Source organism: Canis lupus, chromosome 5, assembly GCF_011100685.1.
Source record: "Canis lupus familiaris isolate Mischka breed German Shepherd chromosome 5, alternate assembly UU_Cfam_GSD_1.0, whole genome shotgun sequence".
NCBI lineage: Eukaryota > Metazoa > Chordata > Mammalia > Carnivora > Canidae > Canis > Canis lupus.
In genome coordinates, this window is record NC_049226.1 from 31,718,250 (window position 1) to 31,737,027 (window position 18,778).

An 18,778-nucleotide genomic window follows, 5' to 3' on the forward strand; every position below is an offset into this window, starting at 1 on the left:
AGATTACTTGCAAATAAAATCTTAAAAAAAAAATAAAACACTGAGACAAGGTGAACCTGGATCTAAATCATAAGTAAACAATTAGGTACATGTAAACGGGGATTTCTCCACCTTGGCACTGCTGATGTTTTGGGCTGGGTAATCCTTTGTTGTGGGGATGCTTCCGTGGACTGCAGGATGTTCAGAAGCCCATCTGGCCTCTCCGCATCACATGCCCAAGGTATGTGGCTACAGACTGAATACTGTGTCCCCCCAAAATCCTTATGTGGCTATCCTAATCCCCAAGCTGATGGCATCAGGAGGTGGGGGTATTTGGAGGTTATTAGGTCATGGGTGCAGTCCTCGTGAATGGGATTTTTGTCCTTTATAAAAGGGGCCCTACACAGCTCTCTTCATCTGAGTAACTATAGCAAAACGACAGGTGTCTATGCACCAGGGAGCAAGCCCTTCACAGACACTGAGCACCTGCCAGCCGCAGCCCGGAAGTCCCAGCCTCCAGGACTGTGAGAAACAAGTATCTGATCTTATGAGCCATGCAGCCCATGTTATTTTCCCGTCTCAATCCCAAAGGATTAACACGCACTCCCTCAACAGTGACATTACCAAATTTTCCCCTAGGGGGCCAAATTACACAAACTGAGAAATGCATTCTACAAGCCAGAGTGGGCTCTTCCAAAAAATCAACGTTGCGTGAGCGGGGCGGGGAAACAAAAGCAGGGGAGGAGTTTTCTGTTTTACAGCAAGGGAGACTAGAGATACTAAGGGCCAACTGTAGTTGATAAATCTTGATTAGATCTTGGATTAAAAAAAAAACTTGGGGTGCCTGGGTGCCTCAGTCAATTAAGGGTCTGGCTCTTGACTTTGGCTCAGATCATGATCTCAGGGTCTTGGGATCGTGCCCTGTAGCCTCTTCACTCAGTAGGGAGTCAGCCTGAGATTCTCCCTCTCCCTCTGCCCCTCCCCACTCTCACTCTCTCAAAATAATAAATAAAACCTTTGAAAAAACTAAAAGAAAAACTTCTATAAAAGTCAGATGGTGTGGGATCCCTGGGTGGCGTAGCAGTTTGGCGCCTGCCTTTGGCCCCGGGCGCGATCCTGGAGACCTGGGATCGAATCCCACATCAGGCTCCCGGTGCATGGAGCCTGCTTCTCCCTCTGCCTGTGTCTCTGCCTCTCTCTCTCTCTCTCTCTGTGACTATCATAAAAAAAAAAAAAAAAAAAAAAAAAGTCAGATGGTGGAGATTTGGGGAAATTTGAATATGCACTATATATATTAGTGATACTAAGTGATTATTCACTTTTTTAGATGTAATAATAGTATTGTAGTCACTCAGGAAAACCTTTATTCTGATCTTGGGACATACATGCTAAACTACTTAAGGGAGCAGTATCATGTTCATTGAAACTTGCTTCCAAATGGTTGGGCAGAAAGTAAAGTGTGTGGGGCAGGAGGACAAGTGAAGAAGAGAGAGACAGAGAGAGGGAGAGAGAAAGTCCAAATGTTGGCAAAATGCTGATGAGCTTCGTGGAAGCCCATAGGGGTGTTCATAGTTAGTATTCACCCAACTTCTTGGTAAGCTTGAAACTTTTCAAAATAAATCAAGGAAATACAATCAAAATATATAATATATGATAAAAATCATAGAGAAAAAACATTTGACAAGGAAGCTGGAAATCACTGAGGGAGAGGAGGTCGTAGAGGAGAGAAGACCCCAGGGAAGCGAAGTAGGTTGAGAAAAGTCAGGGAGTGTGAAGTTCCAGAACCTCCAGAAGAAGTTGTTTCAACAATACAAAGGGCTGCCGGGCAGCTCAGTAAGATGCCAACAGAAAATGCAACAAACATTGGCTTTGGCAAGACAGAGGTCTACGGTGACCTTGACAAAATGGGGAGGACAGGAGCCCGATTGATGTGGTTTGTGGGAAGGACAGCATTGAGCAAGGGGAGCACACAAATAGATGGTCCTAAAGAGGAGCTTTGTGTGGGGACGGGAACAGAAACGTGAGGCAAGAGCCAGAAGGGGAATGGCTAGGAGTATGTTCTTGCCCTGCTTGTGATTCTGGAGGGGAGTGATGGGAGGATGGGTCTCTGTGGTTGAGGGAAGGACTGAGTAGCGTGTGTGTGGGGGGGACAGGGTGTGGACGCCACCCCCAAGGGGCTGAGGGGCGGCGGCATCCTCAGAGCAAGTGGAAGGGTGGCCTGGGTGGAATGAGGGGCTAGACTCCTCTGGATGCACCTGTCTTCTCCAGGGATCACCACCCAAGGCACCATGGGCTGAGCGGAAGCTGCTGGAGGTCTAAGGAGGAGAGAGAGGTGAAGTCGAAGCTCAGCAGGTAGCAACCTGGGTTTGGAGGAAGGCACAGGATAGTCCGGCCATGTTGCCAGCTCAGTTGTGGACAATGAGTGGGTTCCATCAAAGTGCAAGATCATTTCCTCCTACAACAAGCTACCGTTTGGGCGCAGGTGCAGAGTGAGAGGATAGCTGGGGTCTGCCAGGGGTGTCGGATTTCTTTCATCTTTATTGACAGCCCAGGATCCAAACCTCTTTCCTCTATTTCCTATGTGTGGATCCCCTTCCCCATTGTGACAGTCTCCCTGAAGAGCACGGCCCTCCTCCCACCAGACAAGCTCCCACCGCCAGATACTTGCTTCGCAGTGTCCCATGCAGAAGGGAAGGAGCGCGTGACCCAGGGCAGCCAATCAAATGCACTGATTCGAGTTTGGGGTCAGGAGCCCAAGAAGACACAGAGTTGGGGGCTGCAGAATGGTGTCAGCGGTGGCAACCAGGCCAGTGGTCGCCTCCCGTGAGCAGTGAACCATGTCCCTGCAGCCTTTACCCTCCTGCCCCCCAGATGGTAGCAGAGACGTCTTCTCCAACGTGGGTTCTATGCCAGACCTTTGCTTGTGGTTCTCACCTCGTAACCTCCAAGCTGGTTCTCCAGCTCTCCCAGAAACTCTGTGAGCCAACCAGCGTCTACGCAGTGCAGATGGCTACATTTATACAATGATATGTCTGTGATCATAAAACCGCAAGGTTCACCGACAGATTGAGCAAGCAAGTTCAATTTCCTCTAACTAGTGTGTTTTGCGGCCTAAATGAACAAACACGGCCCGCCGTGGTAATGATGTTTTACACGTTTTATGGGTATCCGAAGCCTTGTGGTGAAAACTTACATTCCTGTGAGATTAGCCAGGAACAAAAAAACCTCTTGTACTCTAACAGATGGCTATCTCACAGAACCTCTTCGGTTCCTTCTCCTAGAATGCCAGTAAACACGCTGCGAGAAATTGCCGTCGTGATGACAAGGAAGCAGGCATGTATTGTCTAATCATAAATTAGATCTCCGCTGAACACCTGGCTGGTCCCCAAAACCCCTAACTCTTCTTCCTTCTCTAAGATGACAATAGCCGGAACAACTCTCACGTCCTCACACAATTTTGGTAAGAATGTGTTTCCTTTATAGCCTTCTCATCAAATACTCTTGTGACCAAAAGTTTCTTTTGATTTGATTTTTTTTAAAGATTTTATTTATGGGGATCCCTGGGTGGCGCAGCGGTTTAGCACCTGCCTTTGGCCCAGGGCGCGATCCTGGAGACCCAGGATCGAATCCCACATTGGGCTCCCGGTGCATGGAGCCTGCTTCTCCCTCTGCCTGTGTCTCTGCCTCTCTCTCTCTCTCTCTCTCTGTGACTATCATAAATAAATAAAAATTTAAAAAAATAAAAATAAATAAATAAAGATTTTATTTATGTATTCATGAGAGACACAGGCAGAGAAAGAAGCAGGCTCCCTGTGGAGAGCCCAATGCGGGACTCGATCCCAGTCCCCAGGATCACACCCTGAGCCAAAGGCAGATGCTCAACCACTGAGCCATCCAGGCGTCCCTTTCTTTTGATTTTAAAGGAAGCTGATTACTGAATATAAGCTGAATCTTATAATTTTGGGTCGTTACTAGCAATTGTCCCTTCTTTGCCATCTCTTCCCCCCTTCTTTCTTTCCTTCCTTATTGTCTCTTTACATTGGCTAGAACCTTCCGATCATCATTAAGTAGCAGAAGCAAGGGGCACCTAGGAGCTCAGTAGGTTGAGCATCTGACTCTCGATTTCGGCTCAGGTCATGATCTCAGGGTTATAAATAAATAAATAAATAAATAAATAAATAAATAAATAAATAAATAAATAATCTTCAAAGAAGAAGTGAGGCAAATGAAGAATGCCAGCCTCCCAAGAATTTGAAGATTGAGTCTGAGTCTGAAGCTGCACAGGTAATTCTTGAGAGCCAAGTCGGTGCTGGAGTTTTGATGCTAATCTAAAGCTTGTCTAGGGTATTCCACAGCTATTGAACTTCATGAGTTCCATTTTTGTAGTAATCTTTGAGGGTAGTAATGATATTTTTCTGTTTGTATAATGTCAATCATTTGGTCAATGAAGATGGACCTTAGATTAAATTCAACAACATAAGTTTTAGTTAAGAAAAAATGTTTTAACTGAGTTTTTAAAAACTTCAATTTAAAAATTGAAGCTTTGTAAAATAACTTTTTCTCACTTATACCAAAATTATAGTTAGCAGGGTGAGGGCAGAGAAGAGCATTCCGAATGGAGAAACCGGAGAGCCAAGGGGAGTAAGTGCCAGGTTTTTCTCTGGAGTGGTTTTCTTCCAAAGGGCATTTCTGTCCAGGGTAATGTGACTGTGCTTGCTGGGCTCCAAGTAACCCACTTTATAGGTACAGGGCAGAGGACCGGAAGGAAACTAAGTGGGAACCTTAGATCTGCCCTCGCTTGTTGGGTTACTTTGGCTAAGTCACCAAGCACCAGGAATGTTTCTTGTCATGGATCAGTCCATCCATCCATCATGCACCAATCCTTCATCCACCTGTCCTTCATCCACTCATCCATCATCCATCCATCCTTCTCTCCATCCATCCATTCTTTTCTCCTTCTATCCATCCATCGATACATCCATCCATTCATCACCCACCCATCCCTCTATCCCTCCATCCATTCATCCATCCATCGTCCATCCAATATTTAAAGAGTGATTACTACCTACATACACTATTTTAGATACTGGGAATACCCGCATAAAGAGACAATGTTCCTGCTTACTATGTAGTGGAGAAATGTAATATATAAGCAAATAAATAAATAAAAAGGCAATTTCACACTGTGATTAGTTCTATTTAACAAACCACGGGAACATGTGGCATGGTGAGGACATGGATGCAGGTGAGGATGCTCCTAGTTGAGGTGGTGGGGGAAAACTTCTCAGAGGAGGTGATGTGGGAACTCAGAATGAGCTCCCCGTGCTAATGAGAAGGAATCAGCCAGGTGAAAGGACGAAGAACAGTGTTGGGGGGACCAGAAAACCCTGAAAAGAAGAAAGGCACAGCATGGTACAGGCCAGAAGGAGGGCCAGTGCACTGGAGCTTCAATGAAGGTGTGGGGAAGCTGTAGGGCATGGCGTAGGGGAGCTTGGGGGGCATGTTTTCCAGTGGACTTTCTCCTTGGCTTTCCTGGAACTTGTCCAGTTTACACGACTGTGCGAGCCTCTTTTCTTTTCAACGGTATTTGGGTTCAGACAGCAAATTATACAGTTGCCCTCCCTTTAAGGCCACAGCAAGGGCTTTGAGTATTTCCTCAGTGCAGGGAGATGCCACTGAAGGTTTTAGGCAGGAGAATCGAGGACCTCATATGGGTGCTTCCTGTAGCTACAGCAGTTTTCTCCATGTCTGAAATAAGACATAGCTGCTGCCATGGGTCTGGCCTCTATTTCCAGGGATCTGCAAGATGATCCACATGGGTGTGATTTTGTATTAAATCTAAAATGGGGGATCCCTGGGTGGCGCAGCGGTTTGGCGCCTGCCTTTGGCCCAGGGCGCGATCCTGGAGACCCGGAATCGAATCCCACGTCGGGCTCCCGGTGCATGGAGCCTGCTTCTCCCTCTGCCTATGTCTCTGCCTCTCTCTCCCTCTCTGTGACTATCATAAATAAATAAAAATTTTTAAAAAATCTAAAATGGTTGAGGGGCACCTAGGGGGCTCAGTAGGCTAAGCAATCTGCTCTTGATTTCAGCTGCTTCTCCCTCTGCTTATGTCTCTGCCTCTCTCTCTCTGACTATCATAGATAAATAAAAATTAAAAAAAAATCTAAAATGGTTGAGGGGCACCTAGGGGGCTCAGTAGGCTAAGCAATCTGCTCTTGATTTCAGCTCAGATCATGATCTCAGGGTAATGGGATCAAGCCCCACTGTCAGGCCCTGCAGTCAATGTGGAGTCTGCTTGAGATTCTCTCTCTCTCTCCCTCTGCCCCTCCCCCCCAGCTCACTCGCTCTCTCTCTTTCAAAATAAAAATAAATAAATAAAATCTTTAAACCTACAATGGTTGAAACATGTCCCACGTGGCTGATGTATGTTCCACGGATTGGTGCTAGCGTGCGGGTGCAGAGGTCAGATCATAGCCAGTAGGGCTGGTATACCAGGTGTCCTTCCAGAAGAGGGTGGAGGCCCACCTGCAGGAGTGGGGGCACGGGGTGGGGGGGTGCACAGCGGCTGCCGTGATCTTTGCCCCCAGTATATTGTGATGTACTGCAGCTACACTGGGCCCAAGTTATATGGGTTTTCTGTTTATAGCATCCAGTATAGAGCCCAGAGCACGCGCTGGAAACCTATATCGTCTGAAAACATTTGAGTGGGGAGTATCCGTTTCCTGTCTCCACCATGAGGAGGATAATCATGTGGCCTGGGGACTGCCGGGCAGATCAAATCCCACCCCATCCGTGTCCCAGACAGTCCCTTATGAGTGTCCCGCCTAGGGGGCCTCCTTGCTGGCCTCCCACCCCCAGCTCCCTAACATCCTGTTTACTCTCCATTCCACAGCTGACAGAGTCCAACGTCGTGACCCCGTATGTTTACACATCACCAGACGATCTCCAACCTCACGGTATTACTGACCATGCTCCCTGTGCTCCACACTGCATCCCCGTGACTTGTGTATTTTCTAACTAGCAGTTTGCACCTCTTGATTCAGTCTACCACTGAACAGGTGGAGACATGGCAGGAAAAAAGGGATAAAACAATGTTTTGAATACACTGTGAGGGAGCAGGGGTGGCGGGCAGGGAGTGAAGGCAAGATGGTGGGCCAGGAGGCGTGGGTGAGGGCCCACAGTTACAGGGAGGAGGGTGAGACTATGGAAATGCATGGAATTCTCCCCTTTTTGATACCTGTGTCTGGCTGTAGGTAGCCCATTGGTTGTTTAGGGCCTATGGCTACTTTGAGGTGGGTCACCTAATGTGCATGACCGATGGGTGGCCACGGGGTCACTTTGGGCGCTTTCTGCATTTCACCCACAAGCCTGTTGGCAGACAAGTGGCCTCCGGGTCCCCTGCCCTCTGGCCCCCACCAGTTGGTCCTCTGGGGCTGTGAGTCTGTGTTGTGTTTTGTTTTGTTTGTTCACGTGGCCATGCCCCCCAGCCAGGTGTACAAGGCCATCAGGATGAGGATGCTGCCACCACACAGAGCCCAGCCTCACCTCAGTGTCCAATATCCAAACCCCTCCAGTCCCCGAAGGCCAGCCAAGCCCACGGGTCCCACCCTGCCAACCTCTCCTGGGTCTTCCTGGCCCCGGGGACTTGCGCCTGGGTGGGAATCCGCCCAGCAAACGTTCCCTGCTGCCTCCCGTCCCAGATCTGGGCTGAAGACCTCTGAGGGCCCTTGTCAAGGTATTTGTAGTTTCTGGGCAGATGTTCTGCTCTCCACGCCTAGAAAGCAGGATGTGGGTCTAAAACCAGAGCCTCGATGGCAAGTGATGCAGAGCATTTTCTCATGTGCATGTTGGCCAAGTCTATGTCTTCCTCTGTGAGATTTCTCTTCATGTCTTTTGCCCGTTTCATGATTGGATTGTTTGTTTCTTTGGTGTTGAGTTTAAGAAGTTCTTTATAGATCTTGGAAACTAGCCCTTTATCTGATATGTCATTTGCAAATATCTTCTCCCATTCTGTAGGTTGTCTTTTAGTTTTGTTGACAGTATCCTTTGCTGTGCAAAAGCTTCTCATCTTGATGAAGTCCCAATGAGTCTCACCTCACACCAGTGAGAATGGGGAAAATTAACAAGGCAGGAAACCACAAATGTGGGAGAGGATGTGGAGAAAAGGGAACCCTCCTGCACTGTTGGTGGGAATGTGAAATGGTGCAGCCACTCTGGAAAACTGTGTGGAGGTTCCTCAAAGAGTTAAAAATAGACCTGCCCTATGACCCAGCAATTGCACTGCTGGGGATTTACCCCAAAGATGCAGATGCAATGAAACGCCGGGACACCTGCACCCCGATGTTTCTAGCAGCAATGTCCACAATAGCCAAACTGTGGAAGGAGCCTCGGTGTCCATCGAAAGATGAATGGATAAAGAAGATGTGGTCTATGTATACAATGGAATATTCCTCAGCCATTAGAAACGACAAATACCCACCATTTGCTTCGACATGGATGGAACTGGAGGGTATTATGCTGAGTGAAGTAAGTCAGTCGGAGAAGGACAAACATTATATGTTCTCATTCATTTGGGGAATATAAATAATAGTGAAAGGGAATAGAAGGGAAGGGAGAAGAAATGGGTAGGAAATATCAGAAAGGGAGACAGAACATGAGAGACTCCTAACTCTGGGAAACAAACGAGCGGTGGTGGAAGGGGAGGGGGGGGGGGGTGGATGGGTGACGGGCACTGAGGGGGGCACTTGACGGGATGAGCACTGGGTGTTATTCTGTAAGTTGGCAAATTGAACACCAATAAAAAATAAATTTATTATTAAAAAAAAAAAACAGAGCCTCGATGAAGAGGCTCCAGAAATGTTTGCTGCCTGAGTGAATAAAGGGACGGAAGAGTGGAAGACTTGGCCTGGGCCAGGTCCTCAGGCCTCAGTTTATCGGGGTTAGGATGCACCTGACAGGAACTCAGCCCTTAGGGACGCTAGTCCTCTGCACAGCTCTCAGCCTCGCCTCTGGCTTGGGGTTTGGCCTCCTCTTCCTCTGGACCACTGGGCCTCCTAGTACACACACCTTCTCTCCCTCCGTCTGCCCTGGGGTGTCATCCTGTGGCCCGGGCACAGCACAGCTCTTGGTCTTTGGCCTGAGCGCACCTAGGAAGCCAGCCAGCCTGCCAGCCAGCCAGGTTATATTTAGATTTCTGCCACCACCTGACGGGGTCATCTGTGAGTCGGGGCACAGAAGTAGCTGTGGCATTTCGGGAGTAAGCCGAGGCAGGACCAGGGCAGCGAGGAAGTAGGTGGGGAAGTGGGGGCTCGTCTAAGTGAGTCACAGGGCAAGGATGAGAATGTGTGGCTTCCATGGAACCCAGGGAGAGGAGGTCAGACCCCAGGCTGCTGCTGGTTTGCAGTCTCCAGCAAAGCTGACCCGGGCACAGGCACTTGAGCTGCAGACACCGTGACTCCATCGACGGCACCGCGTGCACCCACGGGTGCTCCCACGCAAGTGCCGGCTTAACTTTTCCAGAAAGTCCCAAGCTGTTTTCCAGAGGGCTGGCTCTGGTTTCTGTGCTTGCCGGGAGGGCACGAGGGGGCTGCTCCGCTGCGTCCCCACCAGCATGTGCACAGCCAGGTACCCTCCACTCAGCCACTTGGCCACGGTGCAGATCCCTCACTGAGGGTCGCTTTGTATCCCTGTGGTCACTCAGGGTGGCGAAGGGATGCCCATGGGCGTGTTTCTGGGTTGATGATATGTCCCTTCAAATATTTTTTCCATCTTGTTTTCTTATTGTGAAGTTATTTATTTATTTATTTATTTATTTATTTATTTATTTATTTGCAAAGGAGAGCTTGAGCAGGGGTGGGGGGAAGAGGCAGATGGAGAGGAAGATGCAGACGCCCCGCTGAGCAGGGAGCCCGATGCAGGGACTCAACCCCAGGACCCCAACCCCAGCACCCCGGGATCATGGCCCAAGTGGAAGGCAGAAGCGTCACCCACTGAGCCCCCTGGGCGCCCCTTAGAGTCTTTCAAATACTGCATACACAAAGCTTTATCCAATATTTGACTTTCCAATATTCTCTTCCAATTTGTTGTCTATCTTTTCAATTCTCCTAATGGTGTCCTTGGAAGAGACGTTCTCATTCTGAGCAAGTCCAACATATGAATTTGGTTTTCTACAGATAGCACAGGAGCTAAGAAATCTTTGCTGAACCAAAAGGTCACGAAGATTTTGTGCTAAGTTCATCAGTTTCATGTCCTACGTTTTAGTTCTGTGATCCATCTCGAGTACTTTGGTTTTGTTTTGTTTGTGTGGTTCTTGACGTCCTACAGTTTCCACGCTATTTGTTGAGAAGACCGTCCTTTCCTTCTGCACTGAATCACCTTCGCTCCTTTGCTGAAAACCAACCATCCACATGCGATCCATGTCCTGGGTCACGGGCCCCCGGCTTTCAAGTACCTGCATTCAAATCCCATCACTGTCACTTATTAGCCTAACCTCCCCTAGATACAGATATGCCCCGCAGTGCCTCAGCCCTCTCATGTGTAACAGTGACTCGCTAATGATTCTTACTGGAAGCGTTGTGGGGGTGATTAAATGAGGTAATCACATTAAGCTTCTGGAATACTGAGTAGACACACAGTAAATACTAGCTGCAATTTTTATCTCCACTTTTCAGGGGATGTGAGGTGAGCTTCGAGTCATAAATAGCTCTCCTAAGTGAGCGTTCAGAAGTGGTACGGGAAATTTCCAGGTGATGCACCACAGGAGTCTGACCCCAGACCTCAGAGCCTCCATCACTCACATCATCTATCCTGTACATTTTTTAAAATATTTTTTTCAAAGATTCTACCTATTTATTCATAAGAGACACACAGAGAGAGGCAGAGACACAGGCAGAGGGAGAAGTAGGCTCCCTGCGGGGAACCCGATGTGGGACTGGATCCCAGGACCCCAGGATCACACCCTGAGCCGAAGGCAGATGCTCAACCACTGAGCCCCCCAGGCATCCCTTGATACTGTGATTATGATGGAACTTGGTGGTTTTCTTCATGTTTCTTGTGTTTTGGGTTCATTGAGCTTTTGGGGCCTGTGAGTTTGTAGTTTTTATGAAATTTGTAAACTTGCATCCATTATTTCTTGGAATTTTTTTTTTTTTTTTTTTTTTTTTTTTTTTTTTTTTGGTGCCTCTTCCATTTGGGACTCCAGCACACACATCATAGGCTTCTCAGAGTTATCTCACACTCGGCATTCATATATTTTCAGCCTTTACTTCTCTGTATTCCGCTGTGGACAGTTCCTCTTACCATGTTAAGGTCACTAATTTTAGATAATTTCTGTGTTATCTAATCGAGGGATTCCATTCAGTGTTATTTGTCATCTCTAGAGGCATGGCTTGGGTCATGGATGTGGGTTCTCCATATCTATTTAACATGCATTTGTCCCTAATTCCACCACTGCTACCATTTCTGGGCCTGTTTCTGTCATTAGTTTGTGCCTCTTTCCCATGTTGATGTAAAATTAATTTTTTTACATATTAAGGAAAATAACTCTTGTCACATAGCACAGATATTTCTCACAATTTTTTGTTTGTGTTTTCTGTTCCCTATCCCTGAAATGAAACTCACTCTTATTCTTGCTCCAATCTCCCTTTCTTGGCTCCATTTTCCTTCAATAATCCTTAGTACCACCCAACACGTTATATAAATCTGTGTTGTCTCCTCACTAAAAAACAAACTGTATAAGGGTAGAGATTTATCTGTTTTATTTACTGCAATATCCCCATGCCAAACATCAGGAGCAGAGCACATCCTAAGTGTCTCTAATAAATATATTTTGGGAGGAAAAAAAAAGTTAATCTTGTTTCCATTATTTTTGTTTTCATTAAAATCAGTCACCTTTAGAAAGTCTTGCTCATTTCAAGAATACTTGATTTAATTTTTATATTTAAATGTTAAAGCTTCTGATCCTTAAAAAAAAAAAGCCTCTGATCCTTTTGTAGCTCATAAATGTGATGATTATGTGTTCACGCCACTGTGTGACATATGCCGCCCTCAAACCTTGTTACGACCACGGCACATTACCCATTTGACGTGAAAAAAATAATAATAATAAGGGATCTCTGGGTGGCGCAGCGGTTTGGCTCCTGCCTTTGGCCCAGGGTGTGATCCTGGAGACCCAGGATCAAATCCCACGTCGGGCTCCCAGTGCATGGAGCCTGCTTCTCCCTCTGCCTATGTCTCTGCCTCTCTCTCTCTCTCTCTGTGTGACTTATCATAAATAAATAAAAATTTAAAAAATAATAATAAATAATTATTAAAGCCTCTTTGATATGGATTTTGATGTGTGAAGCATGATTCTGGTTTTATTGGTGAATCTTCTTCCTTCTGCCTTGCTCCTGGCAGCCACCATTCTCCTTCCTGTCTCAACTAATTTGATTGCTCGAGGTTCTTCATGAAAGTGAAGTCACATGATATTGTCCTCTAGTGACTGGCTTAGTTCACTCGGCATAACGTCCTCAACATTCATCCGCGTTGTAGCAGGTGTCAGAATGTCCTTCTTTTCTCAGGTGGAATAATATTCCACTCCACGGATATAGGCCACATTTTGTTTACCTGATCCTCCATCGGTGGACACTTGGGTTGTTTCCATGTCAGGGCTGGGGTAAAGAATGCTGCTATGAACACAGGTGCATGAATGTTTCTTGAGACCCTATTCTTTTTTTTTTTTAAGATTTTACTTATTTATTCATGAGAGACAGAGAGAGGCAGAGACACAGACAGAGGGACAAGCAGATACCCTGCAGGGACCCCGATGTGGGACTTGATCCCAGGACCCGGGGTCACAACCTAAGCCGAAGGGAGATGCTCAACCACGAAGCCACCCAGGTGTCCCTGAGACCCTAGTCTTAATTTTTTGGGGTATATGCCTAGAATTATAATTGCTAGATAATGTGGTGGCTCTATTTTTAATATTTGGAGGAACTGCCACACCGTTTTCCAGAGCAGCTGCATCACTGTACGTGCCCACTCTCAGGACACAAGGATTCCAATTTCCTCACATCTTTTTTGACACACCATTTTCTGGGGGTTTTGTTTCATTTTGTTTTTTAATAGTAACCATCCTAAATGGTGTGAAGGTATCTCACTGTGGTTTTTTGTTTTGTTGTTTTCTTTTTTAAAGATTTTATTTATTTATCCATGAGAGACACAGAGAGAAAGAGAGGCAGAGACACAGGCAGAGGGAGAAGCAGGCTCCATGCAGGGCGCCCAACGAGGGACTCGATCCTGGGTCTCCAGGATCACACACTGGGCTGAAGGCAGCGCTAAACCACTGAGCCACCTGGGCTGCCCCTGTTTTGTTGTTTTTTTAAGTAGGCTCCATGTGGGCATGGGGCCCAACACAGGACTCGAACTCAGGAACCCCCACCCCATCCCAAAATCAAGACTTGGATGCTCAACCGACTGACTAAGCCACCCAGGCGGCTTTGATTCTCATTTCCCTAAATGATCAATGATGTCGAGAATCCTTTATGGGCTTGTTGGCCAAGTGTGAATCTTCTTGGGAGAAATGCCTATTCAATATTCTCTCCATTTACGAATTGGGTACTTTGGTGTTTTTTGCGGTAAAACCAATGAGTTTTTAGTGGTTGGAATTTCTATTATTGTGCCAAGTGGAGTGAAACAGTGGGAAGAATAAGCACCGTGCATGGTGAGGGGGAATGGAGAAGGGACTTCTGGCCAGGACCCCTTTCCTGGTCAGGGCTTTCAGCTCCCAGCTGCACCTGCTGTCTCCTGACCCCGCCCAACCCCCCCGGACCCCCTCCCCCCTGGCCGAAGTGTCCAAGGTCCCCGCGGTTCCTGTGGGGAACCCCAGGTCAGTGGGGGGCAGGCACCTGCCACAGTCCCTCGCAGGGGTGAGGGCGCCACCTACCGGGGAGACTGAGAATTTGTCATTTTCCTGAGAATCCAGGCACCAGCTGGCCAGAGAGAGAGGAAGAGGCAGGGTTTGGCCTCCACTTGCCCCCGGCTCTATGGTTTTGAGACGATCTTCAGCTCTGTGGGCACTGAAGTGCCTCCTCCCCGCTCTCAGCTTTGGGAGTTTCAGGGCGGAGATCACGGGGGGCCAGAATGTCCCCCAGGCAAGAATTCTCTCACAGGGTCCTTTCTGGCTCCAGGTCTGGTCCACTGGCTTGGCATTCAGGGCCTCCCTGCTATGGGGACCCGAGGCAGCACCTGACTGAGAGGCCTTGCTGTCCACTCCAGCCCTGTGCCCTTGGAGGCTGCAGGGTCCAGCCTTGAATCCTGGCCTCACGTTCCCAGGCTGTCCCTGAAGCCAGCCCTGGGGTCTTCCACATCCAAGTTTCTCTGCAGAATTCAGCAGGGACTCAGGTCACGGGTAACAACTGAATCCCGAAGGCTCCAGCACCTCCTGGAAATGTGGGGGCCCTTCCTCTTGGTCTGGAACTACTCCTGATGCCCAGCCTCTCCCAGAGGCTCCATTCACCTGTTCTTCTCTCTGACCCCTTCGCCTCGGCCCTGCCTTCTCTCACGTCAAGAAAACTTTGTTTCAGGGGAAAATCATGCACTGTGGAAATCCTGGAGGCCCCCCCCCCCCCCGCCCTCTGGGTTTTCTGGTCCCAGTTCCCTGTGAAGCACAGACACTTGGTGGCAACACAAAAAGAATTCTTATCTGTAGAGATGGAAATGATGTCCTATGATGTGCAGGGTGAATTGACTCTCTTCCCTGCCTCCCTAGCTCTGGGGAAAAACCAGTCTGCTGTACATTTGTGCATTCACTGCCATATTCCTCATCGATAAGTGTGTCTGTTCCTTGGATCTGTTTCCTTTTTCTTTCTTTCTTTTTTTAAACGACAGTATTATTGACTGTATTCCCTATGCTGTACTTTTCATCTCTGTGATGGGACTTTCTTTTCAACCTGTTAAACCATCTACTTGGTTCCCTCACTGATTAGCAAGTAGAATAAAATCCTCAACAGGCAGGGCTGCTGGAGAGCTCAGTGAGGTAAGCATCCAGCTCTTGGTTTTGGCTCTGTTCATGATCTCAGGGTTATGGGATTGAGCCCCACATGGACTCTGTGCTCAGAGGGGAGTCTGCTTGAGATTCTGTCTCCCTTTCCCTCTCCCTCTGCTCTCTCTCTCTCTCTCTCTCTCTCTCAAACAAATAAATAAATCTAAAAATAAAATCTATAACAGGTGCTCATTTTTGTGTCTGCATGAGATTCATGATTTTTACCTTTTGTTGAAAATTAAACACTCAACTGGGTAGGTCCCTGCACCCAGAAAGCCCAGCCCTCCGGCACCGAGACCCCAAGGGTCACAGCTGGGGACCCGTGCCCCCCCTTTATGTGCCCCGTGGGCTCCAGGAGAGACATCCTCTCTGGTTCCTGGTCCCCACAGGCTGCAGCACACGTGGCTGGTCAATAAGACCATGAAGGCGAAGCTGGGGGCTTTCTGGATGTTGGGGGAAGGGGCTTGCCCTGAAACTGACTGTTCTGCCCTAGAAAGGCTCAAGGGCAGCTTGGCCATCCCTGCACTGGTCACGGGGTAAAATGGTTGGGTTTTCACGGTTTTGAAAATGCTTGAGCCTTTTCTAAGAAAAACGTTGCTGTGGGGGGAAGGGGAGAGTTTGTGTTTCGTGGGGACAGAGTTCTGGGGACAGTCAGTGGCAACAGTGTCAGGACGGTGGGAATGTGTCGACACTCCTAAGCCACGTGCTTGCAGGAGTAAGAAGATAGATTTTACATCACGTGCATTTTACCATGATAAAAAGAAAATGAGAGCAAAGTGCTCATTTCAATGCTTTTTTGGGTGGACTTCTGTGGAGGAAGCTGAAACGGGCAAGATTTCACAGCTTCTCAGAAATGGAGCTTCTTATGCAGGTGATGCTTAAAAATAAACCTTCCTCCTCCCTCCATTTCCCCCCACCCCCAGCTTTCTACCCAACAGCACACAAGGACGTGGCCTACTATCTAGAAGGTTCCAGGGAGCAGCATGGAGGCAATGAGAGGGAGCGCCAGGGTGAGGGGACACCAGTCTGTCCACGTGACACCTGCTGTTGTCATGAAAGGGTTGCTTCGATGACTGAGGACAGAAAACTTCATGAGCTGGCCAGCAGGCCAGGGGAAGGGAGGGCTGCGGGGTGTGGAGGGGGTGCTTAGTCTTGTTGCTGTGGTAGTTCTGGCTGTCAGAAGTCCAGAACAGGTCAGCAGGACCAGTTCCTCCTGGAGGCTCTAGGGGGGAATCAGCCGCTTCCTGCATCGTCCTGACCGCTCACTTCCCAGGTCACAGCTGCTGACTCTGACCTTCCCGCCTCCTTCTTGGGAGGGTGGGGACCCTGGCGGTCACCATGACCCCACTTAGGTCAGCCAGTACAGTCTCATGTCTCAAAGTCCTTAACATACACCTGCAAAGTCCCTTTGCCCATATAAGGTGACATTCTCACGGGCTCTGGGGTTTGGAGGGCTTCCTGTGAAATGTGGGGGTGAAGACAGGCCTGTTGGGACTCCCCATGCCCTCTCATGGGGATCTTCACCTCCAGGAATGGGGACAGTGGGTGGGGACCCCCTCATCTGCAAGAGATGGCTGCTGCCTGCCCACCCACCCCCGAATACCCGCACACCAACCTTGCCTCTGGATTGGGGTGATCTCACCTCGGTGACCCCGGGGCAGGGGGCAGGAGGGCAAGGGGCCTGCCTGGCTGTGGTTGGGGATAGCAGAGCAACTCCAGCAGGCTCAGTGAGGACCCCCAGTTCCCATGAGTGCTCTGGCCTCCCACACCCGTCAGAGCTCTTTGGAGACATGTCCTCGGGGCACTTGGGTGACTCAGCCAGGTCCTGGGATCAAGTCCCACATTGGGCTCCCTACCCATCATCCCTACTTGTCCTTCTCCCTCTGCAGCCCCCCCTGCTTGTGCTCTCTCTCTCTGCAAATAAACAAATATTGTTTAAAATAAATAAATAAAAACAAGTTCTTGTTTTTGTGATTTACAAACATGCCTGACATCCTCAGACAATTAAGAGAAAACAATTTAAGCCTCTAGAAAACCCATCAACTCAGTGGCAACCACTGTGAACATAGCCACGTACATCTTTCTTGACAGATTTAAGTATGTGAGTTTGTAACATTATTATATGTGCAGCTTTATAATCTGCTTTACTCACTCAGTAATAGGTCGCGATCATTTTTCTACAGCCATAAGTGCAGAATTGCACATCTGTTTGTATCGGCATTGTAGTGCCGTGTAGAATAACATATTTACGGGGTCACACAGTTGACTGCTGAATTTCTCTAACTTTTCACTATCATAAACAATACCTTTGTATTTGTCGGTCGAGGTATCTCCTTAGGGTAAATTTCTTGTCTTTATTCCATTTTTTTTTTTTTAATTTTCAGAGAGCCAGAGAGCCAGAGGAAGGAAGGGCAGAGGGAAAGAGAGAATCTCAAGCAGACTCTGGACTGAGCGTAGAGCCTGGCTTGGGGCTCGATCCCAGGACCCCGAGATCATGACCTGAACCAAAATCAAGAGCAGGACACCTAACCAGCTGAGCTACCCAGGCATCATCCTTACAGTAAATTTCTAAATGTGGGATTACTGAGCCAAAATATGCTCATTTTACATCTGGACATAGTACCGGTTAAATTATATGCCCCACTCCCACCCCCCCACACAAAGATAGGCTGAAGTTTCTAAGCCCTGGTACCTGTGAACGTGACTTCCTTTGGAAATATGGTCTTTTCTGATGATCAAGTTAGGGCATCCTTAGGATGGATCCCGATCCAGGAGGACCAGAGTCCTCCCATAAAGGAGAAACTTGGACACAGATTCAAACACATGGAGAGACGCGGGGACAATGTGGTGATGGTCATCACGCTGATAAAGGCACGCGTGATGCACTGCCAACCAAGGATGCCCAGATGCCCGTCCTCTCCAGAAGCTCAGAACAGGCTGGGAAGGAGTCTACCCAGAGTCACAGAGGGGGCGTGGTCCCACCCACACGTGGATTTTGTACAGCTAGACTCCAGGACTGTGAGGCAACGCATGTCTTTCGAGCCGCCCAGTTCGTGGTGATTTGTCGTAACAGCCCAAGGAGACTAGTACAGATGCTTGTGGCCAAACTGCCCTGCAGGAAAGCCTCATCATTAGGTTCTCATCAGAAGGAACCATCAGCATACACGTCCCTTCCACCATTGGTGAGATGCAATCATTTTTCATATGTTCGCCCACTGTTTGTATTTCTTCCATGGATTGCTTGTCTGTACCCTTTGTCCATTTTCTTATTTTTTTTTAAAGATATCATGCATTTATTCATGAGAGACACACAGAGAGAAGCAGAGACACAGGCAGAGGGAGAAGCAGGCTCCATGCAGGGAGCCTGACGCAGGACTCGATCCCGGGATTCCAGGACCACACCCTGGGCCGAAGGCAGGTGCCAAACCACAGAGCCACCCAGGGATCCCCTTTTGCCCATTTTCTATCAGGAAATTCCTTCTTCCTTTCTTTCCTTTCCTTCCTTTCTTTTCTTTCTTTCTCTTTTGACAGAGAGATGGCATGTGCTCCTGCATGGGGCCGAGGGCAAAAGGAGAGAGAGAATCTCAAGCAGACCCCCTGCTCAGGGAGGGGCCCAACATAGGACTCGATCCCAGGACCCCTGAGATCGTGACCTGAGTCAGATGCTTAGCCAACTGAGCCAGCCGGGCACCCTCCATTTCATTTCTTCTTAGCTCGTAAGAGATGTTTTCAAATCAGAAACACTGATGGTCTCCCCACTTTTCTTTCAATAAC

The 18,778-nt window shown here is 48.3% G+C and overlaps 1 protein-coding gene and 1 non-coding gene across 11 annotated transcripts in view; one reads left to right on the forward strand and one right to left on the reverse strand.

The window, feature by feature from the left end:
* ZFP3 (ZFP3 zinc finger protein) overlaps window positions 1-18,778 on the reverse strand; it is a 91,373-nt gene that overhangs the window by 11,840 nt on the left and 60,755 nt on the right. The window lies entirely within an intron of this gene.
* Window positions 11,964-12,067, forward strand: LOC119872076. Its single transcript, XR_005360272.1, has one exon. It is a non-coding gene; the product is annotated as a small nucleolar RNA U13 (small nucleolar RNA).